The 14,332-nt window shown below is 35.5% G+C and overlaps 1 long non-coding RNA gene across 2 annotated transcripts; it reads right to left on the bottom strand.

Moving 5' to 3' along the window:
• Positions 1 to 7,543: 7,543 nt before the first annotated feature.
• On the bottom strand, positions 7,544 to 10,443 carry LOC128008240 (uncharacterized). Of its 2 annotated transcripts, XR_008180079.1 has the most exons (5): positions 9,527 to 10,443; positions 8,951 to 9,223; positions 8,271 to 8,466; positions 7,667 to 7,838; positions 7,544 to 7,573 (listed from the first exon to the last, which is right to left on the bottom strand). It is a non-coding gene; the product is annotated as an uncharacterized LOC128008240 (long non-coding RNA). The 2 variants fall into 2 exon arrangements; XR_008180028.1 differs by lacking the exon at positions 9,527 to 10,443 and having other exon boundaries at positions 8,951 to 9,424.
• Between the last annotated feature and the right edge of the window lie 3,889 nt (positions 10,444 to 14,332).

Here is a 14,332-nt window from a genome sequence, read left to right as displayed (position 1 = left end):
TGTTTTCAAGGTATTCAATACATTATTTTAATAATATAATTTCAGTCTTATTATTGGTAAAACATTACAGTATGCTGTAAGACAGAACACTACAATGTGGGCAGAGTGGGTCACATGTGAGTCCCATATCCTGCAATGCAGGCCAGGGGGTCTTCAACGCCAGTATAGCTTCAATGTACATATTTAGTCAACGGTTTTGTCACCAGCAACAACACTTTGCTCAGTTTTGAACTTTTTGAGTGTAGTTGAAGCCCATTCACAGCAGTCCACCCATCCCAGCCCGGAAGAACTACAAATAACACTAGCCTTGTAACTTGTGTTCTGTGGTGCGTTTCTAGTGGAAGCTGTATTTTTAAAATATAGTGATATTTTCCTCATAAGCAGAAGTTGGCAATGTAGAATTTTGGATATACCCTGTTTTTTTTGGGGGGGGGGGGGGGGGGTAGGATGGGGAACACACTGGTGTCATCAGATTTAAAAAATGTAATCGTTAGGTCAAAATAGCTTATTACCATATTTGACAGTGTTTACGGTTAAACATTGGACACCATATCTGCATGACAGCTAAGGTCCAAAGCTTTCTATAAAAGCTGGTACTGTGTGTGTAGCCTTCAAACATGTACTGGGTTCAAGGTTCAGAGCAGAGGTCAGTAATTCAAATCAGGAGTAATATATTCTCTTCAGACTCACATATGTTACTGTTGAGGCTGAGACCTTTCCAGTGATGTGCTTGCTATAGTCCTATGGCAATGTTTTAATTTTTACATATCATGAAGTCCACTTTGCAGGCAATATCCTCTTTTATGGTCCCCAGAGGGATGCCTTGAGTTCAAATGCTTCACACATAAGACTTAAAATATTATTTTATCATACACCCAACATATTAAACACAAACAAAGTAAGATGTAGCCAGATTGAAACACATCAAAGCCACAGTCTATTGCTCATCTTTCAACCTACACACAACGCATTATATCATGAAGCTATTGCTATTTGGTTTAAATTAGAGCTCATACTTGCAGAGTTGTAAAAAGGTAGCAAAAATTTTACTCAAGTGAAAGTACAAGTTTACTCAATTAAAAGAGAACGAAAAATGCAATGGCACAGGTCAAACATGTATATTTAGTTCAACAACAACAATTAAAATGAAACAGCGGAACACTGAAAAATACAAATAAAACGGAAAGGGATTAAAAGGAAACTCCATCATTTCAACCCTCATGCCATCCTATATGACTTTTATTTATCAGATGAACACAAACTAAGTGTTTAAATTGTGTAAAAATCATTTCTCTTTATATAATGCAAGTGTATGGGAAATCCAAAAATGACACTTGAAAAACTATACACAAAGAAAATATGACAGACCATGCAACCCCATTAATGAATCACTGTCTTCTGAAGTGAAACTATAGGCATATGTAAGAAAAATACAAATAACAATATTTAAATCTTTACCGTCATGTTCCCTTCGTGTGGTTTCTGAAGTGGTCCTGTCCCCTTGCATTATATGGACAAAAAATCTTGCTTGTGTTCATGTGAAGAAAGAAAGTCATGAACATCTGGAATGACAGAGGTTAAGTAAAAAGTGAGAGAATATTAATTTTTGGGTAAACTATCCCTTTAAAGAGCAAGATGTGATGGAGAGGCTAGAAATATATTCCAGACAGAATACAAGAATGCGTTGAATTAATGAGGAGAGTCCTAGAATTAAAACATACAACGTTAAAGTTTTTAAAGGCCACTTTATATGTTTTGTCTATTCAACAATGTCACTGCTAAAAGGACAATTCATCTTTTAAATGTTTGTTTGGGGCATTTAGAGATTTAACACATTTTGATAAAGAATTATTTGTGACCAATTAGATTAATGAGAAAAGCATGTAATTATTAAGATTAAAAAAACTATTCACTGACAGTCCTAATTCCTACTTAATGATTCACTTAATGACATTGTAAATACAACTTATCCACCACCTGATAAAAACATCACTAAACATGAACAATTAATTTAGCATATAATGTTTATCTAAACACTTTTTTGGAGATTTGTAACATTTAATAAAAAAAATTCCACCAAAAAATTATCATCACAGATTTTATTTGCACTCAGTTTTGTGCATTCAGCTAATAATATAACATAGCTATTGGCTATATAAAAACAGAACAAATTATCAATAAACCTTTTTGGGCGGGAAAATGCAACTTTGCTATATCTTTTGAAGCCAGACATTTACCTGATGAAAGTCATAATTGAAGTAGAAATATGTGTGTTTGATGCATGAAAACAATGATCATAAGTTCTCACGTCAGGCACACGTTTGAGCTTCTGTTTACCATATTTAATGTGCATAAGATAATGTAAAAATATAATGTACTTTTCAAGATGAAATAAAATTGTAAGGAGTAAAAAGTAGTTGTTTCTTCAGAAATATAATCAAGTTCAAGTAGTCAGTTTAAACTGTACTTGAGTGAAGTACAAATCCCCAAAAATAATACTTACCTGTAAGTACAGTAATCAAGTAAAATTACTCAAGTATTTTACACCTATGCATACTTGGCATGGAGAATAAAAACAAAACCGAGTTATGGTTAGAATAAGTGGGGACTGAGTGTATTTTATGTATAATGCAACATTTTCCTGATAATTAAGATCAGAAGCCTTTGATCATGAAGACATGAGGCCCACATTGCACAACCAGGCCTTAGATTTCCTACCACTGTCATGGGCCTTAGTAAACCGGCCCACAGTCAAGTCATTCAGTGTGAACAGATTGAGGTCCTTAGTGTCCTGGAATGCTCCCTATTGTCAGGGTAACATAGGAAACCTACCTCTCTCCCTGAATTTATGACAAGAAAACATTAGACTTTAAAATTATATTCATGGCCAAGCTAGAATTGTTTCTGGCTTTAACAGTTTCCCAGGCTCATGTCTCCGGTCTTTCTGATCTCTTAAGTCTGATCACTTTATGTCATGCACATACTGTATGTTGATTGTTGACACAGAGGAAGGATGAGATTATTTGTGAAATTTGACACCAATCTGTCTTTGTATGAGGCAAAGGATATGAAAAAATGGCCTGAGCCTGAAAAATCATTGCTGACCTAGGTACCATTGATGAAAATTGATAAATGTGCCTCTTCTCTTCATTGGGAATGTTTAAAATGTCTTAAGAACTCTCATAATTGATCTGAACAGACAACCATGAGAACAAAAACAAACAGTGTTGTATGCTAGCGATCAGAGGTAAAAAAGGATTCAGTAATACATCCTGTCACCAGGAATAGGAGCCCATTTACTTTGCTCCAAAATTACCATCAATACTAACTAAAATTTTCATCATAAGTTAGTATAATGCCAATTTGGTACTTGTTCTGGTTGCCTTGGCTTTAGATTTTTTTAGTTGCTAAGATTGGCTTGCTAATCTGCCTTAAGGTGGACGAGGATGTAATTTTCTTCTAAAAAGAAACTTTGTTGTATTATTTTCCTGTTATCACTGTGAAGCTGCTTTGATACAATCTGTATTGTAAAAAGTGCTATAAGCTGTAAATAAAGGTGACTTGACTGTCACTACATGCAACTTTCGTCTCACTTTTCCCATCAAATACAGCACAAAGTCATGACACATTAATTATTCAGTGCAGTCAATGATTGACAGACAAATCATAAAATGTAACAATAGTGAATTTAATTATTGAGAAATATATACAAAACAAATAGTAAAACAGTATTAGTCATCAGGCGAATTTGCTGGCCGGCTCCCAGGTGTCCTCCCAGACTCTGCCACTGTAAAGAGTCCAAAAGTCATCTTACACACAGCATATACAGTACAGCTCACAACTAGTCTTCTGGCTCAAGTTTGAAGATATGTCATCTAAAATAAAGGTTTACCCTTTTTCTGTGGGATAATTTATTTTGGTTTATTTTATATGGTGTTTGTCAAGCATCAGTCATTTTGTTCAAGTGAAAACTGGACTCAGTCGCTTGGACACAGTCATCCCTACAGTCAACCATTTTTAAATGGTTAAGCCGTTTTAAAATCGGCTTAACCGTGTTGCTATACAAATACTCACCACAACGGTGTGGGAACAGAAATGTGATTAAAGGCCTCTATGTCGGCCGCAGAGGGGGTCAGCAAAGACGCAATGGCACAACAAAGGCATCTGCGTCACATCTACATTTAACTATGAATTGTGCTTAAGACCCCCTCAGAGCTGAAGTGGACTAGAAAGTGATCTGCATCATCTCTAAGTGAACTCATAATGTGAACACAAAGAAAGAGTTGTTCACAGGCCTTTTAAATTGGACTACATTTGGTTCATAATGGGAGGTTTCACTTTGTAAAAAGAACTGTATGCTGTTTATCTAACTGTACAGCAAACACTTTATAAAATAGCCCAAACAGAGTTAGCAAATGTATGGGGCAAACAGGTTAGAATGTATTTGCTTCAGATGTCATATGACCAAACTTGAGCCAGATGACTACTTGAAGGCTGGTGTGCACATGTTCTCATGTGTTTAGTTCAGTTCACTTAGATAGTTCTTTGTGCCCAAAACAATTAGCGGTCCCACTTTTACTTCAAAATTCACTTTGAAGGCTGAAAGTTACCAGGTTTTAAAACACTAAGACTGTGTAGCTATTGACTAAATTACATCAGCCATCACTTACCAGGAAGAGCAAGGTAGCCAACGCACTTTCACCTCTGCTGCCTTCCCCTGCAGAAACATGCACACACACACACACACACACACACACACCCACACACACACACACACCCACACCCACACCCACACACACACACAATCAATTTAGTGAAGTTACTGTAATGGTTTTACCATTCAAATAATGATGTTTTTACTTAGCTCTCTATACTGCTGTTCTTACTTGGAACATCATTAAGTTGACAAGAGTACTTATGTATTTTTTGTAAGCTCAATAAAAAATAAGAATATGCTGTTGCATTCTATTTGCATTGTTGTTTTTGTTTAGGATTTACAGTATGTCCCTTACAAAAAATAAGTTAATTCAAGTTTTCTATTAGTATACTTATTTTAAACAAACAATAAAAAAAGTATACTTTATGCTTAAATTTTATAATTCTCAAAAATATACTTTATGTACTTTGTAGAAATACAATTATTACACTTAAGTGTACTTGACTTATACTGAGAGAAAAGTCCAATTATATTTGGCCTTTACTTGTACTCTATCTTTTGATCGAGATATACTTAAACGTATAATTAAGTATTCAAAGTATAATTGGCTTTTAGTTTTGTTAACGGCTTTTATCGAGTAGCCTATTAAATAAACTTTTTTTCTTTACATAGTTTTCATATACAGTCTTATGAAACTTGTGAAAATATCATTTAGAATATTGATATAAAACAGATATGTTTCTTATTCAGCATATCTGAAATTTTGTCTAGGCTAGTCCACTGGCATCAGTACATCAGAATTTACTTTAATTGTACTTTACTCTTTCCCCACCATTGACTGAATTTTCCAGCTATCAATGTTTTCACTGTCATACGATAGGATCCGCTATGGCACATAATTTAGTACAGAAACTAAACAAACGAGAAGAAAAAGCTGAACCAAGTGATAGTAAATTACTCACACAAATGTAAAATAACATGATCATCAAATATTAAACAGCTTGTAATTCAAAACTGCTTAAAACTGCTTGATCATCGTTCTGAATCTAATCAAGTCGCAGTCTTTAACACAAATTTGATTTTCTCAAATTCTTTGTTTAAAATGTTGCCTTTATGAAACTTACAGACATTCAAGTGTGGACAAAAAAGAAAGCATGAAGCTAATAAAATGTTATTAAAGTTAAAGTACAGTTAAATGTATACTTCATAAAATTAACTTGAAGTATACTTTTTTTCTTGTGAGAGGGTTGATAGTTGAAAAAGTTTGATACCTACTGCTCAGTTTCTGTTTTGTCACATTTGGATTGAAAGATGAGACAATATGAGATAATCAGACAGCCTAATGAAAAATATGGTTCTACATCTTACCCCATTCATCCGTCTTTCCAATATTTTATCATATGGATAAATTGTCTGTCGACTGCATTTGCAACCTTAAATGACAAAGGCAAAAAAAAAACTTTGGTTCACTTCAAATGGGTCTGAGTTTGATTGAGGTGTTCATATATGAATCACTGTTCTTAGTTCACTTTGAGGGCTGAAAGAGACCAAGTGTGAATACACCCTGAGTTTGGTCCAATTAAAAGGGGGCTACATGCAGAAACAACTTTACACCCAATGATATACACATGGGGTACAAAGAATAGAAACAAATATACACAATGGGGTGCAAATAATGTCTACTTGCTTTTTGTTTTCTTCTTTTTGGCCAGGGTCGAGGGTGGGGCTTGTGTGGCTCCTGTACCTGTGGCTTAAGGTGCAAGGGGAAAAGATTAAGAATTATATATTCAGTATCTTGGAGAAGTGGCTTAATTAATAGAAGGGGGTGAAATTCACATTGGTTAACTTATTTTATATTAAAGCTGCGGTAGGTAACTTTTGACGCTTAATAAACAGAACTGCTTGCGTGTTGCGGAAGAACATCGTAGCCGGAGCTACTTCTCTCTGTTTATGTCTATGAAGAATCACAAAGGTACTGGGTTACTCTGCCGCGGTACCCCCGAAGCAATCTAAAATAGTCCGAATATAAACACTTATTATAGGTGTACCCTAGTGATTCAGGACAAGCTAAAAACACGGTTTGGAAAACGGATTCATGATGTACTCGCTTATTATATACATTTTTCTACATTTTGAACACAAACAAAGTTACGGACCGCAGCTCTGATTGGTTGTTTTTTACCGGGAGCGGATGACTTTTTGCAAATGGCGATAGGAGCACTGGGAGGAGCCAGAGGAGCTTGATTTTTTCACAAATTATCTGTCTCATATTCTACTGTCAGGACATAATGACAGGTTTAACAAATATGTAAAAAATATATTTTTACAAAAGTTACCTTCTGCAGCTTTAATACAATGATTACAAAACCATGGGGCCAATTTACAGATGGGGTGCAAGGCAAGATTACTTTGTCTTTTCTTTAGTTGAGGTTGGATGGATGGTGGGGCTTGTCTGTCTTGGCCTGGGCTGGATGGTGGGGCTTAAGGTGCAAGGGAAAAAGGTTGAGAATTTTATATTCAGTATCTTGGAGGAGTGGCTTAATTAATTAAAAGAGGTGAAATTCTCCATTTGTAACTTGTTTTATATTGTGCAGTAATTGCAAAAAAACATAGGACAAATTTACAGATGTGGTGGAATGCAAGCTTACTTACTTTGTCTTTTCCTTGGTGGTAGAAGCTCCACATGCTGCTGAGCCTGAGAGACGATTGGACATAGTTCAAGTGTAATCAGTTGGTGGTCTTGTGGGATTAGCTGGTCTAGGGGCTGGTCTTGCTGGGGCTGGTCTAGGGGCTGGTCTTGCTGGGGCTGGTCTAGGGGCTGGTCTTGCTGGGGCTGGTCTTGCTGGGGCTGGTCTAGGGGCTGGTCTTGCTGGGGCTGGTCTTGCTGGGGCTGGTCTTGCTGGGGCTGGGACACATCTGTTGTGAAGATAGCAAAAATATGACTTCAGTACAAATTGTCAAAGAAATCAACGACAAACACTAATGAACTATACATAAAACTTATCTTACCATCCAGTTTGATCATGAAGTCATATGCCCTCTTCATGCTGGTTAAGAAACGTGTGTTGTTTTGCGTCGGTGGCAGATGCGTTACTACATCTGCCATCAATTTTCCTGTGCCCTTGTGCCTCTGGCTGATAAATAATATGGGCATATAGCCCAAGGCAGAAAGTTTTTGGACCTGAAATGAAACAAAGTAATTAACACATTTCCAATATATTTTGTTGCTACATTACTACATATATGGCAGTCCATTTACTATTTACAGTTTGCTTGGTATACTACTTGATTCATAGCTCATCCCTATCCCTAGTCCCTGCCATCAGTTACACAAGTATTTTAAGATAAGTATAAGTCTAGAATATTGTGTTGCAAAATAAATTTAATAGGGATGTATGGTGTGGTTTTTAAAGTGACTGTCTCTCTAAAATTTCATACTGACAAGATGTGCCAACTTCCAACATCCAGGCACGCATGTGAAGCTTGATACATAGCACACAGCATGGCTGCTATGTCTTCTATCCATCAACAAACAAGGTACCAAATATTGTATGTACTTTAGGCTTAATATTGATTATCACTCAATAAATGAAGCATGAGCATTTTTACTTACAGCTATTTGGGCAGAGGCCACCACCCGAGATGCATTTTTGTTTTTGATGACCCTCTGGCCCCAGTCATCATTAATTTTTGCAGTTTTCAATAACCGCTTGCTTGGCAGTGTGGCAAAACAAGCACTGCAGGTTTTGCGGTTAGCCTGCTGACGGACCTGGCAGCTTGGGCAAGGCCTGAATTTTGGCTTTGTCATTCTGAAATGTACACCCATATAAAAAATATAAATATTAAAAATCATACAGGGATCCAAACACACATGAGTACAAGACAGAGCTAGTCAATCTATTAGCATGTGTCATACAGCAGTAGGCTTTGCTTAACGTATCACTTTTCTAACATTATCAAAGGTAATATATTAGATCTGGATGTTTGCAAGCTGGCAAATTATTTAAGTGCAGAAAAACTATGAAACATAAAGATGCCAAGCGAGCTGTTTGCTTTCCTGTAGTCATAAAACATCTTTGAATACCGGCATTCCTCACAAAACTTAAGTTTGATTTACTTAGACTTCATGCAAACAGCAATATTATCTTATAGGTTGGCCTATATTGTGCAGACTCCTGCAAATTTAATATGGTGCAATAATCAGGTATTATATGCCAGTCTCTATCCATTAAATTGGTATATTGTGCACTTAAAACAACACCAACAAATTAATCTATATTCTTTGATCCCGACCTTTACACTTTCAGTTGATTAAAGTGACTGAAGAAGAGACAGCAACCCAGTTCCTCCGTCCCTCTAAAAAACAACCACCACTCAGATGGTAGGGGAGAGAGTCAGGGTTAGAGAGAGAGTGAGAGATAGAGTGTGTGAGAGAGAGAGAGAGAGAGAGAAATAACAAGACAATAAAAAAATACAAATAAGACAATAAACAAGACAAATGTGGCTCTTAGAAGTGCCTAATGTAATGAGGTGCTGTTTTTTTTTAAAGGACAGGGATTAAGGAATCTGCAGAAAAAGAGAAGAACAAATCAAAAAAATAGTAGATCACCAAACTACATATTATAATGGATGGATAAACAAACAGGAATAACACACACACACACACACACACAGAGAGAGATATACGGTATATATATATTTATATATCGCAATAATCCATTAATAAGCATTTATACGTTCAAAATAAGTTTATTAATAGATTGTATACACACACACACTGTGAATATATATATTCGTAATTGTATTAATTTTGGACGTTTAAATGCCTATTCATTTCTCTTGCTTATTAGACTGTTGTAAGTGACTTACCGTTGTGGAATCGCGCTGGGCAATGGTTTCTGTGATGGTCGCGCACAGTGACGCGCTGCACAAAATTGCGCCAAAATATAAATTATAATGAAAAAGTACAGTCTTAATATTTTATATCCTCGCTCAAAATTTTAAAGGGGTCAGCAGAAATGTCTAAGGAAACATGGGTATATGTTAGCAATTACATTTTAACACATCACGCCCCAGAATGCATCCATCTCTTTGCCAAAGGATATGTCCATATTAAGTAATATAAACATTTCCGCAGCAGGCTATTTATCACAACTTCATAATTAGTATTGAGATGAAAGGTCTATAAAAGTATGCTATTGGTATTTTTTTGTTGTTGAGGTGTTATTTTTATTTATTTATTTTTGGTCGCAAAAAAAAAAAAAAAAAAAAACAACAAAGCAGGCTCACTATACACTATAAGCCATTGCAAATATACCATCGACAATTAAAAATATCCCACTTAAATTAAGGCATGTTTAAGCCTACAGCAAATATGCAGTCCTGCAATTATGCCATTTTAATGTAGCCCAAAATTATATTAAAAAAGAAAAAAGGCGTGATTCCGATTTAGAACAGGGTTTCTGCTCCAATAAAATATATGGTCACTTCACCAATTAATGATTGTAACAGTATTTGCGCAGCATGCTACTGCAAAATACATGAACATAATATTAGCAGCATTAAAATTAATCGCCTGAAACCATACTTTCCAGCGCAGAAAAACCGCTAGATGGATAAGCCAGGTTCGTCAAAATCCAAAGATGAGGGATTTGCATTCAAATATCGGACGACCCTCCTCTACGTTGTCAAGTGACGAATAGGGGGTACCCTCAACGTTGCTTATGGACGTGAGGGGGAAATGACCAAACGGCAGTATGTGACGAATAGGGGTGAGACTGTGTTGGCTTATTTCAGTTTGAGTTTAGCTTTATTTACTTTAAAGAAAATGTATTTTACCTGTAAAAACTATCCTGTACAGCCCTGTAAACTTTGTTTTTTTATCTAACAGCATTACAAATACTTCTGAACATTTGTCTTTAAAAATGTTTTTAAAACATGCTTTTTAATTGTTCAAAATTTACTGACAAAAGTACAAATTGCAAATGTGTTCAAATTCATTCCCTGGTTATTTGTAACCAGTCTAAAATTTAAACATGCTGAAGAGGAGAACAAGCCTTATTAAAAATATATATATTTTTTTTTTATATTGTAACTTTTACACTTTATAACTTTTTGTTTTATTTTAGTATTTTTGCCAAGCAAAGTCAACAAGCTCTCTAATCAAAAATGCCACAAGGGGATTCAGTCTGGTGCTTTTTTTCTGGACCCTTTTTCAGATGTCATGCTGATCTGCTACTTTAATAGGCATTTGGTGCCATCAGGGTTGATTCTCAGAATGAATCGACAAGCACAAGAGAATAATAATAATAATAGTAATAATAATAATAATAATAATAAGCATTATCAAAAAGGAGTTACAGCGTAACACATCCACAATAGAGAAATGCGAACACACACTAATGCACACAATTACTGTAACACCAGGTTTGAATGTGATAATGTTAAATATTTTGCAAAAGCTAAGACTTAAATACAAGAAAAGAAAATGTAAAAAAGTTTAACTTTTTTTTTTATTAGTGATTTTATAATGTCTATCTAAATGAAAAGTTGTCATTTTCACAGATTTGAAGTGTTTTTATATGAGAAATGTAGAACTTCTTTAAAGTACATTTTCCATAAAATGTTGCTATTTTATATACAAATGGTATAACTTGAGGAAAATACGTTGTATTTTTTGTTAATTTGTAGACACAGCTTTTCTTTTTTTTTTTTGGGTAACTAGCAACTAGTTGGTTAGTGCATGACTAATTAACCTGTATCTGCTGACAAACTCTCTGTGACGATCGTGCACCATAGAAAAACAAGGAGAGGGAGAGATCCAATTGCAGGTAGTTTATTTAACAAAAAAAGGTAATCCAAAATAAACAGTCCAAGGAGACAAACAAAACAAAAGAGGGAACCGGAAGGAACGGAACGGGAACTCGGAGGAACGAGAAGGCAAGGGTAAGTCTCAGGAGACGAGAACATTAGTAACACGAAGGGTAAGGACTCCATACAAACATCAGGGAAAGACAGGTATTTATAGGGAGACTAATGACAATAGATTGGAGTGAAATTACTGTGAAGACAGGACCAGACTAGAGGAATTATAGTGCCTATGGTGAACTGCCTAAGGAGAAGTGAGCTCACTAGGGAACACCCAGGAAAACAGATACTGACAGCATGACACTCGTATGTCTCATTTTGACATGGTTAAACCATTTCAAAGCCAAAAGTAGCTTGAATTTAGCATACCCTAAATCGGAGTTTAGCAAACACCACATCAGATTTTTCATTGTTCTGGGGTTTACACCTTAAAAATACTTGCCTGTTTTACTTTCATGTCTGCTTATTTTGGGATTTTACTATTGACATCTTGTTTTTGTTTTTGTTTTTTTACACCAAAACATGTTGTAATGGGTTATAAATTCCTGCTGCATTAAAAGTTAAAGATTGGAGTCAGTTGGTGATCCTGTTAGTATTCGCTAAAGTGCCACACGCAAGCAGAATCACAGATGGAACAGTGGAGATGAATATACTGCAGCAATAATAAGGCCTCTGTTTTTGCTTTTGGAAATATGGTGATATATCTGTTTAATTACCAAGTCTTAGAGCATAATTTCATTTACAAATATTAATTGATTTAAAAAAAGTTAATTTGTATCCATTTTTGTGAAAGAATCTTGTCACTACTAGGGTACTGTAGCTTTTTTAGTCGCAGATGTTTTTCCTAAAATCCTTTTATTTGATCTATAGGAAGAATTTGATGAGAAATGTATATTCAGTTAGTTTTCTATTGAGATCTGGCTTTTGAATACATACTTTTGGTATTTTTGACATATTCTAGCACATTTTTGAGACTTGAGATCACTGGGGTCTTTTTTTTTTTTTAAACAGGAGGCTTCAGCAGAAGTCTTTATTTGAGATTAAATGGAAATATTGTGTCAGTCTTAGTCTGACAGCACAGCTGAGTACGGCCCAAATCTGATTTGACTGAATGAGAGTGTGAATAACAAAAATCTAATTACAGTACATCTGACATTTTCAGTATTTGCAATTTTTATGCCAGTGTACCTTGACATTCAGTATAATCAATGTAGGATTTACCCTTGGCATGGATTATACAATTATTTATTAAAATAAATAAAAGCTTTATTTACAAAAAGGGAATTTTTTTCATTTTAATGCATAAATTGCATTGAATTACTTACATGCATTTAATTATTACATATTGAAATGTTTGTAAATTACTGTAAATATGAATGCATTCATACAGTATAATAACATGACCATACTAAATAATTATTCAAATTCAGGTGAAGGTGCAATTTGTAAGGGAGTGATGGAGGAGTCTGGTGATTCACTGACAGTATCAATATAATGTAACATATCTATCTACATATGATTTTTGGATCACTGTTTAATCAATCAGAGCGGTACTGAAGTAGGTTGAGACTTTCCTTAGGGACTTGTGAATCTGAAGGGACTGAAAGATCATGCTCTTTTCAAGGTCTTCACTATTTCACAGGTATGTATGTTTTTATATGGGCTTGTTATGTATTCCAGTGCCCTTGGCCTGCATTGAGATCTGGATGAACTCATCTTTAGCTTTAGCACAGTTGAGGGCTGATGCATGTGTCAGATAAACACAGGAAGGACGAGATGTTCAGTTGGGTATCCAACATAGTTTCCTGTCTTTATTCCATTGCAAGATATATATATATATATATATATATATATATATATATATATATATATATATATATATATATATATATATAACACAGTACAGACCAAAAGTTTGGACACACCTTCTCATTCAAAGAGTTTTCTTTATCTTCATGACTATGAAAATTGTAGAGTCACACTGAAGACACCAACGGCTATTTGACCAAGAAGGAGAGTGATGGGGTGCTGCGCCAGATGACCTGGCCTCCACAGTCACCGGACCTGAACCCAATCGAGATGGTTTAGGGGTGAGCTGGACCACAGACAGAAGGCAAAAGGGATAAAACAAGTGCTAAGCATCTCTCGGGGAACTCCTTCAAGACTGTTGGAAGACCATTTCAGGTGACTACCTCTTGAAGCTCATCAAGAGAATGCCAAGAGTGTGCAAAGCAGTAATCAAAGCAAAGGGTAGCTACCTTGAGGAACCTAGAATATGACATATTATATATATATATATATATATATATATATATATATATATATATATATATATATATATATTAATAAAATCTCAACCCTAAAATAATTAAATTGTGTGACTGTATTAAAGTTTAAATTGACTCCATCCGTGTATGCACTAATTTGCAGATCCCAGTTTTCAAATGTAGTGTCTCTCGCAAACAGACGCAGCACAAGTGTTAATTTAGTTTCAGTGGAATATATGGGGATGGCATCCGCAGAGCAGTGTGGGACTGCATAAAAGATGAGCTCAATCTAACGGCCCACATGCTGCTGAATGGAAGGCTCTGCACCGGACTTTAAAAAAAAAGAAAAAGATGCCTTTAATTGGCTGCCATTGATCTGCAGCTCTTTGTGGTCAGGGGAGATGAGATGGATGCTATCTGTGGCTGTGGGAGTGAGGAATCACTGTGCTGGCATTGCAGAAGCCTGAAGTTTGTTTAAAGTTGTGGGAGGACATCAGAAGAGTAATAATGAGGATGCCGTAACTCTTTAATTAGGATGCGG

This window comes from Carassius gibelio, chromosome A1 (assembly GCF_023724105.1).
Source record: "Carassius gibelio isolate Cgi1373 ecotype wild population from Czech Republic chromosome A1, carGib1.2-hapl.c, whole genome shotgun sequence".
Classification (NCBI taxonomy): Eukaryota; Metazoa; Chordata; class Actinopteri; order Cypriniformes; family Cyprinidae; genus Carassius; species Carassius gibelio.
Note: the sequence above shows the minus strand (reverse complement) of the source record. Positions and strands in the feature narration are given on the sequence as shown.